The sequence below is a fragment of the Ochlerotatus camptorhynchus genome, unplaced genomic scaffold (assembly GCF_037179485.1).
Source record: "Ochlerotatus camptorhynchus isolate MF236.1 unplaced genomic scaffold, CSIRO-AGI_Acam_v1.1 ptg000203l, whole genome shotgun sequence".
In the NCBI taxonomy this organism is placed as follows: domain Eukaryota; kingdom Metazoa; phylum Arthropoda; class Insecta; order Diptera; family Culicidae; genus Ochlerotatus; species Ochlerotatus camptorhynchus.
This window is the reverse complement of record NW_027040693.1, coordinates 2665307-2685868: the sequence shown is the minus strand read 5'-3', so window position 1 is coordinate 2685868 and position 20562 is coordinate 2665307. Positions and strand designations below refer to the sequence as shown.

Here is a 20562-nt window from a genome sequence, read left to right as displayed (position 1 = left end):
TCCATCAATATGTTAATTTTGCCCCGTAAGTTATTTTCCTATTCCTACCGGAAAGTTATTTCGACTCCCTTTGGAAGCTTCTTCTGGCTTCACTCGAAAGGTTCTTCCATTTTTTCCGCTAGTTTGGTTTTCCAACATCCGCGGGACTTCAAGATGCTTGCACAGTTTTATTGCGATTCAGGAAAACTTCAGTTACTTTTCAGAATTTATGGATAAGCTTAAAGATTTGTAAGGGTAAATTCTGTTCAAATTCGAGAAAAATCTTCAAAAAAGTCAAGGGACCTTCAAAGCAGATAAGAGATTTTCCGGTGATTTCTCAGTACTTCAAGGATGATCAGAGAACTTCAAAACAGCGCAATTAACTTCAGGAAAATGGCAGGAACTTTCAGGGAGTTCCGAGGAATTATGGGATATTCCGAAGTGTATTTCCGGAATGTTTAAAAAACTTCAGGGATATTGCGGGGTCTTCAGGGATGTTTTATGAATATTAGGAAAATTGCTGGATAAAGAACTAAAGAGAATTCCAAATTTCTCCAAAAATTGCTTCCAATCTACCGTAGGAAGCTTTTTACAGCGCCTCCAGGAAGTTTCCTCCATATTCTCCAGGAAGTTCAATTAAACTTCTGCCGAATGTGTCTAGAGAATTCTCCCAGAACTTTTTTTTTCTTCTTCTTCTGGATATTTCTCCAGACGACATTCTCCGTAGGTTTTTTTTCCGGCTTCTATTGGAAGGTTTTCTGAGCTTCTTCTGGCTTCCCCTAGAATTGGCTACTCCAGGAATTCTTTATTGCTTCCGATGTAGCAATCTTTGTTAGAGCTTTTTTATTGTTTCCGATTGTTTTCTGGATTCCTCTGGATGTATCAACCGATTTTTTTTCCGAAAGTTTGTTCAAATGTTTGCCTGATGTTTCTTTATACTTGTTATGGACTATATCCAGGATGTATTTTCGAATTCTCTTAGAACTTTGTTCAATCTTCCTCCAGAAGAGCTTCTTAATTATTTATCTGGAAGTTTTTTCGATTTCCTGCACAAGCTAATTCAAAAATTTTCTGACTTAATAAGGTTTTACGAACGTTTCAGAATATTTATTATCAATTACCTATTTTTCCCAAACACGTTCTTTGTATCGTTGCTGAAAGTTGACATTAATCACAATAATGTTTTTTGCAATAATTTATTTAAAAAAAAAATGCATTCAAATTAATATAGTCGATTAGGGGCGAAACGAACACCTCTACTAGGGGCAAAATGAACACCACTTGTTTCTGGAATCTAACCTCAACGCCCACTTTGTTGACTTGTTTACATTGTTTACCTACGCAGTGTTTTGGTGGCAGTGATGGTGCGAATGTACAAAAGACAATCGGAAAGGCAGCAGTGGTCCAAAACGGCCATGGAAGCGACCATCGATTCTGTCCGCCGGAGTGGAACGTCCATCAAACGAGCAGCCAAGGACCATGGAATTCCAAGACCTACGCTGATCCGCTATCTGAAAACTGCAGAAGTACTGGGCCAGGAGGTGAAGCAAATCGGCTCATTCAAAACAGTTTTCATACCTGCCGAGGAAGCTGTTTTAATGGCCCACGTTTTGGACTTTGAGGTTCGATGCTACGGAATTACCACCCGCGTCATCCGGAGCCTTGCCTTCCAACTGGCCGAACGCAACGGGAAAGCACATGTTTTCAATACGAAGACACAGCTGGCTGGTTGGGATTGGCTTCACGGTTTTCGGAAGCGTCATCCCAAACTCTCGCTCCGTACTCCTGAGGCTACCTCAGCTGCAAGGTTGCAAGCATTCAACAAGATAGCGGCCGACAACTTCTTCGATGTGCTGCATCGTGAAATGGACGGAGGCAAATTCAGTGCCAGCAGGATTTTCAACGTTGATGAAACCTCTGTGCTCACCGTAAGTTGTACACATTTTCAAATAAAATTCATCTTTTGACTCATTTTGTATTCTTAGGTGCAAATGAAACGTTCCAAAGTGTTTGTCTTGAAAGGCCGACGACAGGTAGGAGCTGTGACATCGGCGGAAAGAGGGCTACTTTCCACTGCAAGTATTTGCATGTCAGCAACGGGAAAAAAAATGCCACCTATGATGATATTCCCTAGGGCCCGTTTGACTACCAGTCTCATGGAAGGTGCTCCACCAGACACGGTATTTGTCTGCAACTCTTCCGGTTGGATGACTGTGAAAGAATTCAACACCTGGTTCGAGCATTTTCTAAAGCACACGCGTCCAACAGCTGATAACCCGGTTCTTTTGATTTTGGACGGTCATTCTTCGCATACGAAGAACCTTGGCTTTATTGAAAGACCGCGTGAGTGCCATGTGACAGTCGTGTGCTTGCCCCCCCCCCCCCTCATTGCAGCCACCAGCTACAGCCTCTCGACATAAGCTTCATGGGGCCGCTCAAGACGGCTTTCTCGAAGGAAGTGGTGAGTTTCCTCAAATGCAATCCTGGTAGGGTTGTCACCCTGAACGAAATCAGCCAGTTTTTCGGTTCGGCTTTCATGAAGACTTCTAACGCGGCTCTTGGTGTCAACGGATTCCATAAGGCAGGAATTTTTCCGCTGAGCCGGTTTATCTTCAACGATAATGATTTTGCGCCGGCTGACATAACGGACGTTCTTCCAGCAGACCCAGAAACCGATCATTCAAACAATGAACTTGGTGACGAAGCTCTTGAATCCAACGCAGCCGATACTGAAGCAGGACCTTCGCGAATGCACAATGAGGTAGGAGATATCAACGATTCACTGTCAAACGAAAAGGAAAATATCGCTCCAAAAAAGATTGTTAAAGTGGATGCTAACAACATGGTGACTCCGAAAGCTACTTTGGCACCGTTGGATTCGAATGTTCCAGCCGGTTTGTCTGTCCGAAGCATCTTCAAAGTGTCTCCTGCGGAAATCCTACCGCTACCGAAAACAGTTACCCGAAAAGTTGGCGGTGGACGAAAGAGGGAGAAAGCTCGAAACATGACGTCAAGCCCCAGCCGAAATGAGTTGAAGTCATCGCAGGCATTGAAGGATATTGATCAGCTAAAGAAGGTGATCAAAGCTGCAAAACAAGACACATTTCCAACAGTGATGCCAAAACACCCAAACGCAAACGAGGACGTCCGAAAGGAAAGAGCAATCAAACTAAAACGGTGCTTGCTCAAGATACGCTCTGTGAAGTATGTGGCTGTTGTTTCAGTTCTTCTGACAAAGGACAGGATTGGATCAAATGTTCCAAGTGCTGCTTGTAGTTCCATGAATGCTAGAACTCTCGCTGCCCGTCGTGTGCCTTTCAATAAGGCATCAGTTTGTAGCTAATCTTCATTATGTGATTGTTCATGAATTGGTTTTATTTTCTTTATTTCGGTAACATCACCAGAGGTGTGTTCGCCAATGAAATTGAATTGAATTAAATAAAAATCTGTTACTGTTTTGGTTGAAATCTGATTAGTTTTACTTAAAAACTTACTAAACTGACCCCACTGTCAATCATAGTTTCAATAATAGTTTTAGAATCGGGCTCTCATCATGTCAATCAATTGCCGTGATTCAATAACTACTTACTTTCGAGGGCACTTTTCGGTACCGTAAAACGGGGTATCTTTGATAATGCGGGTAACTTTGATAGTATAATATAAAGAATAAATTTACTCGCTGTGCTTTTTCCAAACAAGAAACATTGGACCCATATTGTAGCTTTGGGTATTTCCGTTAATATCGTGTATAGTTTTTATATAGTATGTGTTACATATTTTACAAAAATATTAAAAAATCATTTTCGTGTTTTTCGCCTTTTTGAAAAAGCACTCAAACCATCATGTATGAAATGTATTTCCGATACAGCCATCACAAATTCAATGTTGTATTCTTATTGCTTATGAAGTTTCTGATTATATACTCATTCAAGATTTCATATTTAAAGAACTAAATTGTTTGACTTTCACAAAAATTTTTCTACATTCATCGAGCATTATCAAAGTTACCCCAAATTAAAATACTGACGTTCAACCACAAATCTAAAAAAATAGTGCAAATGCTTTAATTTTCGTTCAAAATATTACAAACGAATTAACTCTTGGATCCTCAGTACTTGTTTTAAAAATATCAAATTTGAAAAACATTCTTTGCTGTAAAAATTTTTTCAAATATACTTTAAAAAACTATCAATGTTACCCCGTTTTACGGTATGTAAGCACCTCTCGTTTAGGTAGTTAATCATGAGCATTTTCCATTAGACCCCCTATACCAATTGAACTTATTCTACATACTCTTTTGGAGTTGCTTATTGACCTATACGAAGTAAATCTTAAGAAATGTCTCTCCTATGTTCTCGTTTTTGTATGTATGTATGTGTGTGTGTGTGTGTGTGTGTGTGTGTGTGAGGGTTGTATGTATGTAGGAGGGATGGGGACATGTTCGCGTAGGTATGTACATGTGTTATAGAGTCAATTTTTGAGACTAATCCAGTTTTTAGCAAGGTGTCCATTATGCCTCAGAAGGGTGTTCATTTCGCCCCGTACCCCATCCACCAACCCGGTTTACAAAGAAGTTTTCAAATTGTTTTTACATACTTAAATTCACATTTTTATTGCTGAAAACGATTGGAGTGTATAGTATATGGATATTATTTGAGATTTGACTATTTATCTCCGACAATTACGGGTATTTTGCACTCATAAAATGTATTTTCCCTTAAGGTGTTCATTATGCCCCTAATTCCCCTAGTCCACAAGTTTTAATTTTCGCCTTCAAAACGGCAAAAATATAAAATAAATTAATTTAGCAAATACCGATAAATACCGATTTTTTTAAACATTTGATATCGATAAGTTAGAAAACAATCTGGCAACGCTGGCCTACGCAAGTTCGTCTCGGCACGCGCGACTGTGCGAGTTACAAACAAAGCTGGCAAAATTAAACGGAAGCTGTTGTGCTCATTCACCAACACACTCATATAAGCAATCAAAGCAGCAACTGCTTCAAAACGAGCCCAGATGAGTGTCGTGATTGTCGGGAATGAGCAGATCAGTGATGGATCACTACCGAAGATGATATTCACTAGTTACTTTGTACTTCTTTCGTCAACTTGATGGATGGTCATGGAGAGAGCTTCGACGAGCACATTGACAGGAATGTACCGAGCGTTACTACCATCAGCTGTTTGACGATCGTGATTGTGATAGGTCGCAACTCTGGATCAGATAATGGTTTGGTGTCAAGGTTTCCTCTGCTTCGGTGTTGAGTGAAACGAAGGTTGACGGTCGAGAATTCACCATGTGTTCAGCCTCTGCTAACAGCTTCCGTATTCAGTTAGTATGCTACCCAGAGCAACCTTGTCAGAACGTACCATTCTCTCTCAGCAGCCTCTCATGTGTGGAGCTGATGGAGGATCAAATCTCCACTGAGTGTGGGCGTCTGTGAACGTACTGTTTACGTCCTGGTTGATCTTCCTAATCTGCTCTACAACTTCATTTCTAAAGGTGCTCCTCTGTTCGCAAAGAATCGATGGATTGCTCAGGGAAGGGTCTAATTACTCCCGAAAGTGGGAAGGGAAACGAGCTGGCTAGCGCAAAGTCTCGGCAAAGGCCTCATTGGATATACGACCTGAAATTCGTGGAAAAGGAAAGTCTACGTGATAGCAAAAGAATCCAGCTGACAACCGACACTAAATCCACCGACTTCTCATCACTGGGAGACTTAGACGACCACACCTTCCAACAGTACAAGACTCGAGAGTGGTCTTGGTTGATCTCGGGGCTAGGCGAGTAAGAGAGGTGCCACAGTCGTAAGAAGTGTTAGTTTGTTTACTAAAATGAACCATGCCCATTTTGTTATGGCAAATTTGCTATAAGAAATGCTCCTCATGTTTATTAGCGAAATTCACATCAAAGATTGATTCATTGCGTAGGAAATCAGTTTGGCACGGCATTTGTAACCAGCATACACCTTCCGGTTGTACGAAACAGGTCAAAAACTGTCCAAATCCGCAGATAAAAATTTTTGTTTTGAATTTCTGTATGGCAAAATAGTGAACTTTTCGTGAACATTAACGGCAAAGAACTCACCAACACTGGGAGGCCGTGAGTTCCTGCCCACCTGTCATTTCCCATCTCGATCTCGGGGCAATTACGACGCGATTAACAGGTATCCCTTCTCAGCGACTTTCTTATCGGTTCGAACTCATCAAGGCGAATTTGGGTTTCAAATAACCTTCTTCTGCTTTTATTTCGCCTGCATTACCATTATGGACTAACGCACTTGGAAGGAGCAAAACAGTTTAATTTTTCATTTTAGAGTACTCAGGCCAGATATAATATCAGACCATGCGCATGGCTCAGTTCTTCCCGCTACCGATTGACTACAAATAGGTAGCGTGGTTACGACCGCAGAATTCTAGTGGCATTCATTCGAATCGCGCTTGCGCCGAATGCCACCCTGAGCACACACACACTGTAGGATGAACACATCGCACGCACGCACCACACTCCCAAAATGAACAATGAAGAATGTTAGGTAGAGAGAAAGGGAAAGCCCGTAGCGAGATGGGAAATGACAGGTGGGCAGGAACTCACAATCTCTCAGTGTTGGTGAGTTCTTTGTCGGTAATGTTGACGAAAAGTTCACTATTTTGCCATACAGAAATTCAAAACAAAATTTTTTTGGTCGAATTTGGACGGTTTGGACGGTACGCTGGTCACAAATGCGTGCCAAACTGATTTCCTACGCAATTAATCAATCTTTGATGTGAATTTCGCTAATAAACACGAGGAACATTTCTTATAGCAAACTTGCCATAACAAAATGGGCATGGTTCATTTTAGTAAACAAACTAACACTTCTTCCGACTGTGTCACCTCTCTTACTCGCCTAGGTCCGATGTAATACAAGCATGTACGGTGTAGAGTCACTCCAGAAATACCTTCGATGAATGTTCAACGAGTGCCCGATTGTTCTCCGTAGACGAGCTCTCAAGCAATGCAGAACGCACGGTTCCTCGATGGATAATGCGAAAGTAAGCTTGATCGCCACTGTTCCCAGCGAGCGATAATCGTATTCGGTATCTTTTCGTCCCATTCAACTTTGGCCCTCCCCAAGTAACCATAATTTTCGCATTCAATGATAAAACTCACTTCCAAGTTCCATTATGGTCAAATTAAGTTCAAAAAAAAACCTTCAAGTTCCATTAAGTTCGAATAAAGTTCTGACAGAACTTTCAAGTTCCAACAGAACTTTCAAGTTCCATCAAGTTAGGAGCTCCTGTTGTTTCTGAAGGTCTTCGTTTCTCTGCATCGTCATCCGGTACAGTTGGTTAACTACACAGATAAAAATTCTGAATTTTAATTCTGATGAAAACATTCATTCACGTATGCTTGTATTTCATTTCACGCAACCGAGCAGCTTGCAAACAATGTTGTTTGCAAAGATGGGCTTTTGTATACAATATTTGCTACATTGCATGAAATGTTTCAGAACTTTATATGATATATAATGTAAACGTATATGATACATGACGCTCCATTTATGCGTATCACATAGAACAGAAATTTACACTACTTTTTCGAACTGTGTAGCTCTAATTCACGTTTGTGACGAATATTGTTCTCCTCCTTATGCTTTTGTTCGAGTTCTTGAGTACGGGAACGCCATTGCTCGTAGGTTGCGAACGTCAACGAACAGTACTATTTGTGAGTTTAGATTTATCTGTGACCCACACACTTAGAAATACGTAATCTTACACGTGACGGAATCCATCTTTGACATAAAGGATGAGACGTAAACAAACATGTTATGTAAACTTAAGTGCTCCGAGACTGAAAGTCCGAAAGTACTATTGATTGAGCTGTCTATTATGACTCTAATGTCAAAATTGACACTCGTATATGTAAGTCTCAGGGCACATAAATTTACATTTTCTAAGTGTGTATATTCCAGCCTTGCATTGAAATAAATTTGGCAAAGAATGAATAAAATTTGAATTTAAGATAAGGCCAATTAGAGGACCACTTGGACCAAAAACTGGTACACTTACCCTAACTCCAATAACGTAACCATAAAACAAATAATGACTGCTGTGGAAATTTAAATGCCAGTACTGGTCGGAACAATCGTCTCTTTGAAATCCTCAGGAGCTATATATGTGTTAATTACAGGGGAATTTTTAATCAATGCTGCAAATATAATTCCTTTCTCCATACGTTAATCCAAACCAAAGAAAAGCAATTTGCAGTCATCTGTTGCACAAAAACATGTCAATTCTCCCGTAGGTACATTAAAGATGGGACCAGTCATCTACGGAGCAAGCTTTAACACATCCATGCACAGGTAGGACAAAAACAACCAAGAGCCAACAGCCTATCCGGATTAGAGCTCAAAGCTTATGGCAGAGGAAGCCCGGAGCAAAGGGTTCGGTCATTTTCATCGCACAGAATCTGCTGCAGCACACCGGAGGGAAGCCACAAGCACACAAATCCTGTTTTCTTCCTCATCACCCGACCATCCTAAGGTTGCTCTTTGTCCTAAGGTGGGGCTGTTCGGATGACCGATAGCTGTCATCTTCTCTTATTGCCATGAGTAGGTATGAACGTGTGTTTGTATGCAAACAAATGGTCAGCCCCCAACCCTTCGGCCCCTTGAGTAGAAAAGTGGAGCTAATCTGTGGGCGTTCATAAATTTGTTTTGTCGATCGACAATTCATGTGAAAACTGAAGAAAACTAGTGCATGAGCTTGGTTAAGCTGCAAATCTTGGTTTAATACATAAATAGAGTAGGATCAAACGATTGTTTTCCGTGCTATTGTGGAAATCTTCGATAACATGACTGCTGCAAGAGTAAGTCTAAGGTTGATCAATTCTCTCAAGCCTAAATCATTGCTTTTGAGCCTGCATATTGGAAAGGCAAATTACTTCTCCAGATAGATTGAAGAAACACCCGACTCTTGCATATCTAGAGCAAGCTTACCGCAGCCTGAGCATCCATAAACCTGAGAGTGCCTTCGGGTGGAAAAAAAAAAAAAAGAAATCCATCCCAGCTTGGCAAATATTACCGATGGGATAGGGAATTGGAATGTGCGGGCAATGGACTTTTCCTTCCCAGTAGAAGTGGGACAAGGATTTTCCATTTTCGGTCTAAATTCTGCGAAGATGCGGTCGAAGCAAACCATGATCGAAGGATTCGGAGGAGAACAAATTTGATTTATTGAATTTGCATAACTTCGGGGTAGTAACGGTCAGCTGCTTTCGATGAAGTCGGAAAGTGATTTAGGATGTTCGGTAAATTGATTGTTGTTAGACTGCAGCATGGTGAAATCTGATAACTGCTGAAAGATCAAGCATGTTGCTGCGATGGTTCACGGGCTGACCTCAGTACTCATACTTTGGGTGGAAAGTTTCCCGAAACTATTTTCGCGGTCCTACCCACGTCGGTCGTTCAGTGCAGCAAAGTTGTTTTGATTCTCTGCTACTGCGCTCCACGCTGTGACTCAAAAGAGCAAGATAGTTGCCAAGGGTGGTAGAAAAAGTTCCGAGCTTCCCCAGTCGAAGGGTGTCCCCTAATTGTGCTTGTTGGAGTGAGTGAAAAATTCTTTGGTTAAGTTTTTCCTGAACATAAATCGTAAACAACCTATGAAAGTTTTTCGCAATTCTGGGTGAACCAGATTGGAGGAATTCTGTAATTTGCTTCACTACCGTAAGAATCTGTGATAGCTTCCTGAGATATAGAGCATTCTTCGAATAGTTTGCGGGATCAAACCGGAAACCCTAGCAATCATTTCACATTAGTATATATGGATTAAAAGAAGAGCCAACCAACGACTGAAAGTCTCCATCAGAATTAGTTTTCCTTTCATTATCACTAGCCTTTGGATAGCGAGGAAAAGAGAATTCGAACCCAATAGGTCATTTGTTATCTTATCATTACTGAATTCGCATAGAGCATATGTCCCTAGCATCGGTCTAATATGAAACCTTCAATTACATTTTATACCGTATGGTAGAACGAAACATCGATTCGTGGGCCACTATCGACGTAGTGAAGGCATACATTGCCTACAAGGGGTAACTGCAGTCGTGCCATCACTGTCACGAGCTGACACACGCGGGTATTTCGTGTCTACAAAACAAAAAGCTGCTGGTCCAGAAGAGCTACGCTAATGTGGCAAAGCAAACAGAACCACAGCAGCAGCAGCAGCAGCAGCAACAGCTGCGAAAACCATCGACCCCGAAATTGCCACCGTCGACAAGTTAGAACGAACTTTTCGGCCAGAAAACTCACACCAACCAACTCACCGCGCCAACAGCGATGGTAGTACTATGCCAGAATGCGATACCCCAACACACAACGAAACCACAACCTCCAACATCGTCGAGAACGCTCACCAAGGTGACCGATATCAGTTCGGATTCGGTGGAGCTGTTCAAAAAGCCTGGTGGTGTAACTCCACGCAGTAAATCGAACGGCAATGAGACAGACGAATCAAACACTTCCAAGAGCAGCAGGCGAAGTCGAGGGCGACCGATCCTCAAAAAGCCCCACCGCGATGACGAAGACGACGAAATGGTTTAGTAATACATTCCATAATGTCTCTCACATTCTACAACGCCGCTACCATTAACAAGAAACACCATCACGAGCCCGACGAAGCTTAACGCTTTGCGAGCCTTCGTCAACAGCCAAAACCTTGACATTGTGTGCCTGCAGAACGGCCGTCCAGCAACTACAGCTTTTCGACGTGTGGGAAAATCTGTGCCCACGAGATGCTGGCTTCACCTTCGTCAGCAGAAATGCACGATCCCGTTTTGATCGTATTTACGTGAGCACCGGGCTTCGCGACCATCTACGAGCGGTGCATACTCACGTCTGCTCTTTCTCCGACCACAAAACGCTGACACTCAGACTCTGCCTTCCCCACCTTGAACGTGAATACGGCCGAGGTTTCTGGTCCCTTCGCCCCCACCTGCTGACCGACGAAAATGTGGCGGATTTCCAATACCGGTGGCAATATTGGAACCCGTCAGCGCCAAAACTACGCCTTCTGGATGGTCCATCAGAAGCTAATTCATACATTTCTGGAGTTTTCTTTCACAATTTTCCGATCATAGTTCAAAAGTTAAAGTTTAGGTTTTAAAAACAGCTAAAATATGAAATAATTTAAAATTGTAAATACCGATAAATACCGATTTTTTAAAACCTTTGATACCGATAAACTTAAAACAATCTGGCAACGCTGATTTCAAGCTGACCATTGAATTAGGTCCTAAGTAACATACGCTATTTGCACCGGTTCTTGACATCGTTGAAGTGTGTGTCGAAGGTGAGATGTCGGTCGAAGCAGACCCCGAGGATTCGGATTGTTTTCCGAAACGGAATTGGGTCTTCGTTGATGTAGATTTTAGTGTTAAGGACTTGGTGTTTTATCGGACAGATGTGGGTGAATCCGCTCTTAGTAGTGGACAGCTGGAAGCCGGCCGACGAGGCATATGTCGTAGGTGGTGGCCTGAATAAGCTTTCTTCGTAGCGCCTTTACCTTTTTCTTGAAATAAAACTGGTAACCGCATGAAACCATCATTCAACGGCAAGCGTAACGGCGATCACGGACTCCTGTGGTACCCCAGTTTCCTCCTCGAATGTCTTTGATCGGCAGTTTCCAAGCGTGACTTGGAAGGTACGTTTGCACAAAAAGTTCTGGATGAATTTTAGGATGTGTCCCTTGAGTCCCCATTTCTTCAGCTGGTCTAGTATTCCCAGCATCCATGCCCGGTTGTAAGCTGTGGATAGATCGAGAGTGACCAGTTCTGTGTTCTGAATTCACGTATTTTAATAACAAAGACAGAAGGCTACACACAGCAGCGAGAGGGATAGTATTGATGCCAAAACACTCGAAGGCAAATTGGATGATGATAGCCATCCTATGAAGGACCCTTTGTTTGTTTTTTTTTCATAAGTATGTCACTTAGTTCGAGATCAAGAGCACATTGCTCTCCAAACCTTGTGTTCTCAATCCCTACCCTGCCATCCATTTGTTACAATTTATTACCCCTAACCTCGAGATAGCCGCGAGTAATCGGCCCCCGCTTTACTAAAGTTAGTTTTAAGTAATTTTGCTACAGCAAATGAGCCTGGAAAAATAAATGCATTAAAACGGTCTCACACGGTGGCTCGGAAGTCAAGATGGCTTCCGAGCCTTATTGCAAAAGTACCTTTGTCGTCCCCCTCAGGCCACTGGCCTTAATCGTCAAGGAGGATCCCCTCTCGGCTCGACCAATGTGGCCATGCCACGGTCAGCCGATTTCCACCAAAGAAGGAAGACGCCTGCTAACTGGGTCGTTCGTGGTCGAAGATATCCGTCATTCTCCCAATTCAGCAACAAAACGCTGTTTGCAGTCCGCGTCACAAGATTCCAGCCACACGGTAGTGCAGGAGCAGTCGTGTTGGCCAGCGTTGCGACGCCGAAGGGGATTCCGCTGCAACAGTGAGTACCGTGCTTGTTCCGTAAACTCTCGCTTACCCGCCACACGTCTCAGAATAGGGTGGAATAAATATTTAAATAATGTGAAATTTCTTAGTGTTTTCACTTTACATCCCAGTAGTAAACCGACTCTGAGACCCAGTTCGAGGAGTCTCTTGCTACTGCTGAGTTGTCGGGTTAACTGTTGGGCAAGCAAGAGCTGGAAAATGCATCCTGAAGGGCCTCGCTTAGGGATCCAAAGTAGGTGTTGGTCCAGTGTTCCGATCTGAATTTGTGTTGGTGGTGGTCTAGTAGCTTCCCGTCTTTCAGGAATCTAAGTAATCTCCAGTTCACCATCCTCTCCATTATCTTCGATGCGTAGCATGTTAGCGAAATCGGTCGGTACTTGTCGACTTCGTGTCCCACAGAGTTTGGTTTGGGGATCGGGATGGTGTGACCATGCCTCCCATTGGTGCCCATTCTTGATTCAGCAGCTCCAAAAATTTGGCTTGTTCTCCCATAGGAAGATTTCGAAAGAGAGGGTAACCCACTTCCTTTGGCAAGGCGAAAGGTTGATCTCTAGTTTTCCTCTTTCTATTGATGGCATTCACTTTACTCCACAGGTCAGTAGCCGATTGACTGGGGCTACTCTCGACCCTTCATTTGTTCCTCTTCGTCCGGTAGTTCTGGAGAGTGGCTCCCCAAACCGGATGGTCTACAGAGGGAATTGTTTCTGTTCGTTGTGTCACTCGAAAAGCCATTTTCCTGGTTTTGGTGACCGCTTTGGCACTGGGTAACCACCAGTGTAAGGCTTTCTTACCCGGTGTCGCACTTGTTCTTAAAATGGCTTCGGTAGCAGCGTGGAACACACGTAATCTCGGTGAAGTGAGTCACACCGCCATGGTTTAGGTGTTTTGTCGGTTATTTCTCCTTGGTGGCATCCTGGTAGGCTTTCCAGTCGGCCGTGGTCTTCGGGATATTTCTGGGGGTTTATCATCCTGCTGGATGCTAAGGGCCCATGTATTCATTAATTATGTCACGCTAAATCGAGGAAAAAATTACCCCCCCCCCCTATCGTGACGTTTTTCCTATACCTAATGCATTGCTTGTCACAAAATCTTAGACTCCCCCTCCCCCCTTAGAGCGTAACATAATATATGCATTAGACTGATGCAAAATTTGTAATTTTCGCTCCACAGTGCTTAAACGGTTCCAAATTGGGTCCCGATTAACCCCCCAAAATTTGAACTACTTTAGTAAGAAACTGACTTGGCACAAACCATTTCAAGTTTATATGGGAATTACTATGGGAAAACTTATGTTTTTGTTCTTATCGATCTAACAATTCTTCACATCACTATGCTTTTAAAAATAATAGCAGTGATTGTAGAAAATTTTCTCAGCTACAACTTTGTTCAAAAGTACTTTTCAATCAAATGTAAGGAACAAAAGTTATTAGTGATTCAAGTCACTGATGTCTTATCATTATGCTCATTCAACTGTTCAGCCGGCAACATTGGTGTTTCTGGTGCGAAGAATAGAGCACAAATATCATGGCTACTATGTTACACTGCAGAATACAGTGTTGCCCACAGAACAGCTGCTTGATCGTGCCATAAGATTATCAATTCCTTAAACAATTAATAACAATTTAATTTGACATTTGGCAGAAAAGCGATATTCCGCAAAGTTGTAGCTAGGAAAATTTTCCGTGAGAATTGTTATATAACTTTTCAAAAAAGCAATATGGAAAATGGATAGAAGACAATGAACAAAAAGTTTGGTTTTCCCATACTAATTTCCATATAAACTTCGAATAGTTTGTGCCAAGTCAGTTTCTTACCAAATGAGTTTAAATTCTGGGAGGCTAATCAGGACCTGATTTGAAACCGTTTGAGCACTGTGGAGCGATAATTTCAAATTTTGCATCAGTCTAATATGCATCAACCCTAATCGGATGATGTCACTGCCCCTTGGATCATCGCTAGCACACCAAAGTAGTCGATGAATAATGCTTGCACTAGCGAAGGACACGTCAACCGTCGAATCCCTCCGTCCTATAGTCCAGGTGATGGATCCTCCAGACTTCTGGCTTCGGCGAGGTCCATGATCTCGTTATCTCTTCCCCTCAATGTTGACGAAAGGCCAGTATGAGTAGAACTAAAAGTTCACTTTTCCCATAGTTTGCTTCGCTTGACTTCCTGCGGAAAAACGATTTAATTTTTGTCTTCGTGTATGAGATCCACAATGCCATCCAGCTGGGGAAATTCCTCCGTTGGTGGGTCCAAAACTGCCACCGGACTTAGAAATCGTCGATGTTTTCGGCATGAGGGCGGAGGGACCAGAATCCACGTCCTTGTTCACGACCGAGGTGGGGAAGGCAAATTCGCGCTGTATCCACGCGCGCTGTGTCCACGATGAAATTGCCACACACAAAATTAATTCGCAAAATTCGAGTTTTCATCAGATTGCCATCAAATTTTCAGGGATTGAGAAATAACTATTAAACTTCATTTTACCATTTTACTCGTATTTTATTTACAGTCCATACGCAAATGCCCGCACCTTGGCCTTAACCCCGGTCATAAGATTCTGCACAACCTGTGAATCAACCGTTTTTTGCATGTAAACCCATACTTTCTTCAGTTCCTCGACTGTCTTCACTACCTTAGGTCGTTTAAGAAGGTGCTGCTTCATAATCGCCCAGTACTTCTCGATGGGGCGGAGCTCCGGAGTGTTGAGAGGGTTGAACATTTTCGGCACGAAATTGACCTTATTGTCCGCATACCACTTCAGCACGTCCTTGGAGTAGTGGCATGAGGCCAAATCCGGCCAGAAGATTGTTGGGACGTTGTGGGCCTTCAGGAGAGGAAGCAGCCGCTTCTGGAGGCACTCTTTTATGTACACCTGTCCGTTCATCGTGTCCTGGGTCACGAAAGGTGCACTCCGCTTCCCGCACGTGCAGATGGCTTGCCAAACCAGGAATTTTTTCGCAAATTTGCACATCTTCTGAGTGCGGACATGCTCCGGAACGCTGAACTTATCCTTGGCCGTGAAAAACAGGTTGCCGGGGATCTGTTTGAAGTCGGCCTTCACATATGTTTCGTCGTCCATGATGCAGCATTCAACTTTCGTCAGCATGTTGAGGTACAACTTCCTGGCACGGGTTTTGGCGGACTTGTTCTGCTTCTCGTCGCGATTAGGGGCCTTTTGTACCTTGAACGTTCGAAGCCCAGCCTTAGTTTTGGCCTTCTGGACAAAACTTCGGCTTATGTGCAGCTTCTTAGCCACATCCCTAACGGAGGCGTTCGGATTTCGGTTGAAGGCCCCAACTACGCGGTTGTGATTTTTGGTGTTGTACGGAATACTTTTTCCTTCACTTCTGGGCTTCCGATCGGTGGTCAACCGTTCCTCGAACCGCTTAATCACTCGCGACACCGTGGAATTCGCGATTCCCAACGTTTTAGCGATGGAACGATGCGAGAGATCCTTGTTCTCGTGATGAATGCGCAAGATTTTATCACGCACGAGCTGTTCTTTCGACTCCATTTCCGCGAGTTTTGATCACAGGACTTTAAAACTTGCAGGATGTAAATAATGCACTATGAACTCAATCCACCCAAATTTTCATTAAATTCTACCCAACGGTTAAAAAGTTAGAGCAATTTCATAGTGTGGCAATTTCATCGTGGACACCCTTTAAGAGCTTTGGGGTCTGTGAACTAACATCCCAAGTAACATTTAACGTTTTATGAAGTACTACAAGGCTTCTATAAAACAACATTCATAAAACCCTGGTCAAGATAGTTTTGCCTTTATTACATCCACCAAAACCTCATTAAGACTAGAATCTGTCTAGTTGGCCCACCCTAAAGAAGGTTCTAAAGAATGCATTATCGATACATTTCAAGAATGACTTGCTGCAAAAAGGTTATATTACGAATGCATTGAGAACCATTTGAAATCCTTATTAAAACTACAATAAAAGCCATTTGGCATCAATACTTGTGCCATTTCCTTTGACGTTTGCTAAGCGCCTTAAAAATAAAGCATCAATCAAGATAAAAAGGGATTCATAAATATCGTCCGATCTTGCCATGTTCATTGTTCAAAAATGAATCGGTCAAAAAATCCTCATAAATTTCCTCGTCATTTAGAAAGAATTACTAAAATTATCGAAACACATATTGTGGTCTATTTTTAGGTGACAGATTAAATCTAATGTGAAATGTGCTTCGAAAGATCGAAAAAAATAAGTCCGCCTTCGGAAAACGTTGATTTGACTAGTTATTTTTAATTTCTGAAACAAAATATGATTACTTGTTATGTTAATCATTGCTTCCAGCCGAGACAGTTTGATGATTTTTGTAATTTCTATTACTGCTCATTGATGAATTGATGAGAATAAAGTTATTTTAAAGGAACAACTTTAAAAATCGAAGATTGCAAAAATGCAAATGGAATAATAACAATATGGCGATAGCATAAACATTAATTTTCCAAAAGCCATTTGTCAAAAAGCTGTTTTGATTTCATGAAATCGCTAACAAATGCAAAACATTTTAATACGGCTTTTATGAAGATAATTTTCAGACTGAATTGTTTTTATCTGAAACCATTTTGCTTGTTCTTATTCCGTTTAGTTTTATGACGGTATTAATTGTGACAAAGTTGCCTGGAAAAAGTTAAACGTCAAAATTTGTTTATCTTTCGATAGTTTTGTTGTGCGATCATTGCAACGATGTTCTACTCCAAATTGCGTGACATCCATGATAAGGGCAATTCATCTATTGATAGCAGTTACTCAGGAAGTGAGTCTACGTAACTTGGAACAGGTGGAAGCTCAATCGTTCCCGGAAAGTTTTCCTTCTTCCGGATGAGTTTCCTGTCAGCAGTTTTCCGCAGTCCCAGTTTGGAACTGATGCTATTCGGATCATGATCGCAACGTTATTTCTGGAGAAGGCTGCCATTGACAATATGCTGTGTATTTCCATCAATTCTAAGCGTCTAATTTGACGGCTTCCAGTGTTTCGTAAACCGCATTCACTTCGCTCTTCTCAGTCGGCTGCTCTGTTGTTGTTGACCGATGTTGTCGGAGCTGCCCTCCCAGAAAGTTCTGGAATTGGATTCCTTTTCTCTTCCGTCGACAGCATTGCTAGAATTATTACTCTATTATCCTTTCGTATTTCCTAGTGACTCTACATTTGCATGCTGCACTCGATTATGTTTTTCTCTGTCTCTAGGTGGATCCATCTTTTTAGTTTTATTTGTAAACAGTGGGAGGTTTTGTTGACACTAAGACTCATCAATATATGCTTTTTGATCCCGTTTGAAACCGAACGGTTTCATATTTGCTTTTATAATGATAAAACACCTTTATGGAGAATTTTGTAGTAACATCAATAAAACAAATACCAATTGATTTACTGAACAGTTTTATAAAAGGATAGAGCGCTGCATTAAATTCATTTTTAAATCAAACACTTTCCGATTTTCTCGTCAAATTTTAAAAGGGTTTTAAAACAGCATAACACTGAACTACAAATGAAGAATGTTTTGCACTGTTAAATGCTGTATTTAAACTAAAAAGATTGCCTATTGCCACAATAAATCAGAGTGAAAGTCAAAAGGCTGTTAAATTGTTACTTGGGATGACGTTTATGCTTGAATTACAGAGCAGTTTTAAGGAGGGATTGAGAACTGTTTTAAATTTATTTTTAAAACAAGACAAGTTTTGACTTTCTTGCCAGACTATAAAAGGTTTTTAAAACAGCAAAAAGCTTAGTAATTCAGCAGGAATGTCTTACACTTTGAAATGCCGTATTTATACTAAATGGTTTGTTCATTGCCGTCATAAAACTATCATAAATCGGAGTGGATGCCAAATGGTTACTGAATTGTTACTTGGGATACGTGTGTGGCAGCACTTCGCAGATGCTCGCAAAGCCCATAGCTTACATACATGCGATGGAGCCTGGATGCCGCATTGTGCGTAACGTATGTGGGTGCGGGGTTGGTGGGATATAGCTTCAGTCAAAGGTCGTGAAGCTGCAGCTGCCGTATGGTCGCCTGGACACCTGGACTTGTGTTTGCACTCGTGGAGTCGCTCGGGTGAAGCACGCAATTAAAATCGCCAGCGAGGACGACGTGTTGCGTGTTGTGCCGAAGGTAATATGCGATCATGGCGTTGAAGAATCTCTCTCTTTCCGCACGAGGAGCTGTCTCCGATGGCGCATAGATATTACAGAGAGTCGTGTTTTGCACCCTCAAAGCGATGAGGCGGCCATTCAGGCTCTTCTCCACATGCGAGAATTGTATGTGGTCTTTCAGCGCGATTGCCATTCCTCGCCTTGCCTGGTCCACATTGCAGACAATGTTGAAGCCAGGGAGAGAGAGCTGATCATTCTCCACTTCCTGGAGGAAAACGATATCCAGCTCCAGCGTTCGTACAAAGGTCCGAAGAGAGTCTATTTTCGTTCCGTTCGTGATATTGTTGATGTTGATGGAGGCGAGGTTGTAACTGGAGAACTACAGTCATTACGACAGTTTGTTACTCCCATTTCGCTTGTCGTCACAGTCGTCCTCTACCCGAGGCTTCTTGCCTGGTGGGCGATTACGGAGATGCCTTCTTGAGCTGGATGAGCCGACAGACCAATCTGTTTCGTTTCCATCGGACTTGCCACTAGCAGTTTTGCGATCCACTCCGCCGCTAGCAGGGGGCTGTTGACCTGTAGAAGGAGTCAACGACCCGCTGTCCGATGGGGGAATCGAAGCCAAAGTTCGCAGCGCATCGGTGGTAACAACTTCTGTTGTCGGTGGAGAATTTGTTTCGGTGGCGGCATGACAGCCGGGTTGACCGAGTTTGGTTCGAACCGAGGCCGTGCAGCTTGGTTCGAAGTTGTTTTGTTTTGATTCACTTTTTTACTAGTTCAGTGGAAATTACTGCGACTATTACTTTGATCTATTGTGATATTCCCCGTTTTTATATTGCTATATCTGTTATGTCGTATCACTATTTTGTGAAGCGACCGACATAGACTGACCAAAAGCATTTCGAATGAAATGTAATACTTGACTAGGACCTGCATTCCAAATATCAAAGGGCTCTGACAGCCCCTTATCCAGAAAAATACGCCTTTTATTGAAGATTGCTGCACAAGAGCATAGTAGGTGTTCAGAGTCTTCCTTTTATATGCCACAGAATCGACACATATCCTCTTGCAGTTTTCCTATTAACTTCAAATGATGTTTACATGGACAATCTCCTGTTATAAAACCAGTATAGACACTGAGATCTTTCTTTGATAATTCAAGAATTTTGCTAGTCATTGAAATGTTCGGAATTATGAACCGGAATTATTCGACTGCCTAGCAATGGAAGTGTTGTTCCACTTGGTCTTCACTTTCCTTTTTTCCCATTTCAAGAACTCCATTCTAAGAGAGCAAGCAGAAACTCCACAGAATGGTTCTGGTCCTATGAATTGCTGAGATGATCCTAGCCTGGCTAACGTGTCGGCTTTTTCATTTCCTTCAATTCCACAGTGGAACCCAATATAGGTTTACTTGGTTTTGACAGGCCAATTTCTGAAGTGACATTGCACATTCCCATACGAGTTTTGAATTGCATGTTGCTGATATTAAAGCATTTAATGCTGCTTGACTATCAGACATAATGTAGATGCTCGAATGTTTATAATTTCTGCGCAAGCATATTACAGAGCATTCAAGAATTGCATGAATTTATGCTTGGAACACCCCAGTTACCCCTGCTCTCACACGATTGTTCAATCTTGAACCGTCTGTATAGAAACAGTTGAACCTGGTCTGATGTTTGGTCCCCCACTTTCCCAAACATAACGATCAAATTCTGCTGCATTGTATAAACGATCGAAATTATTTTTTTCTCTCCATCCAGTCTTCATTTTTTAATACCCATCCCCCCCTCCCCTTAACTTCGCACCTATGCTTGACTATTACGTTATCGGTATCCCCAGGTAATCAAATTTTCTGTCTCAACATTTTAGTTATGCACAAATCCTGCAGATATTTGTGGGAAATGAACCCGCATGGCACCGCAGATCAGAACACCTCCAATTGAAATCCACAAAATCACTTG

General features: G+C 42.2%; 1 protein-coding gene across 1 annotated transcript in view; it reads right to left on the bottom strand.

The window, feature by feature from the left end:
* orb2 overlaps positions 1–20562 on the bottom strand; it is a 1372010-nt gene that overhangs the window by 502410 nt on the left and 849038 nt on the right.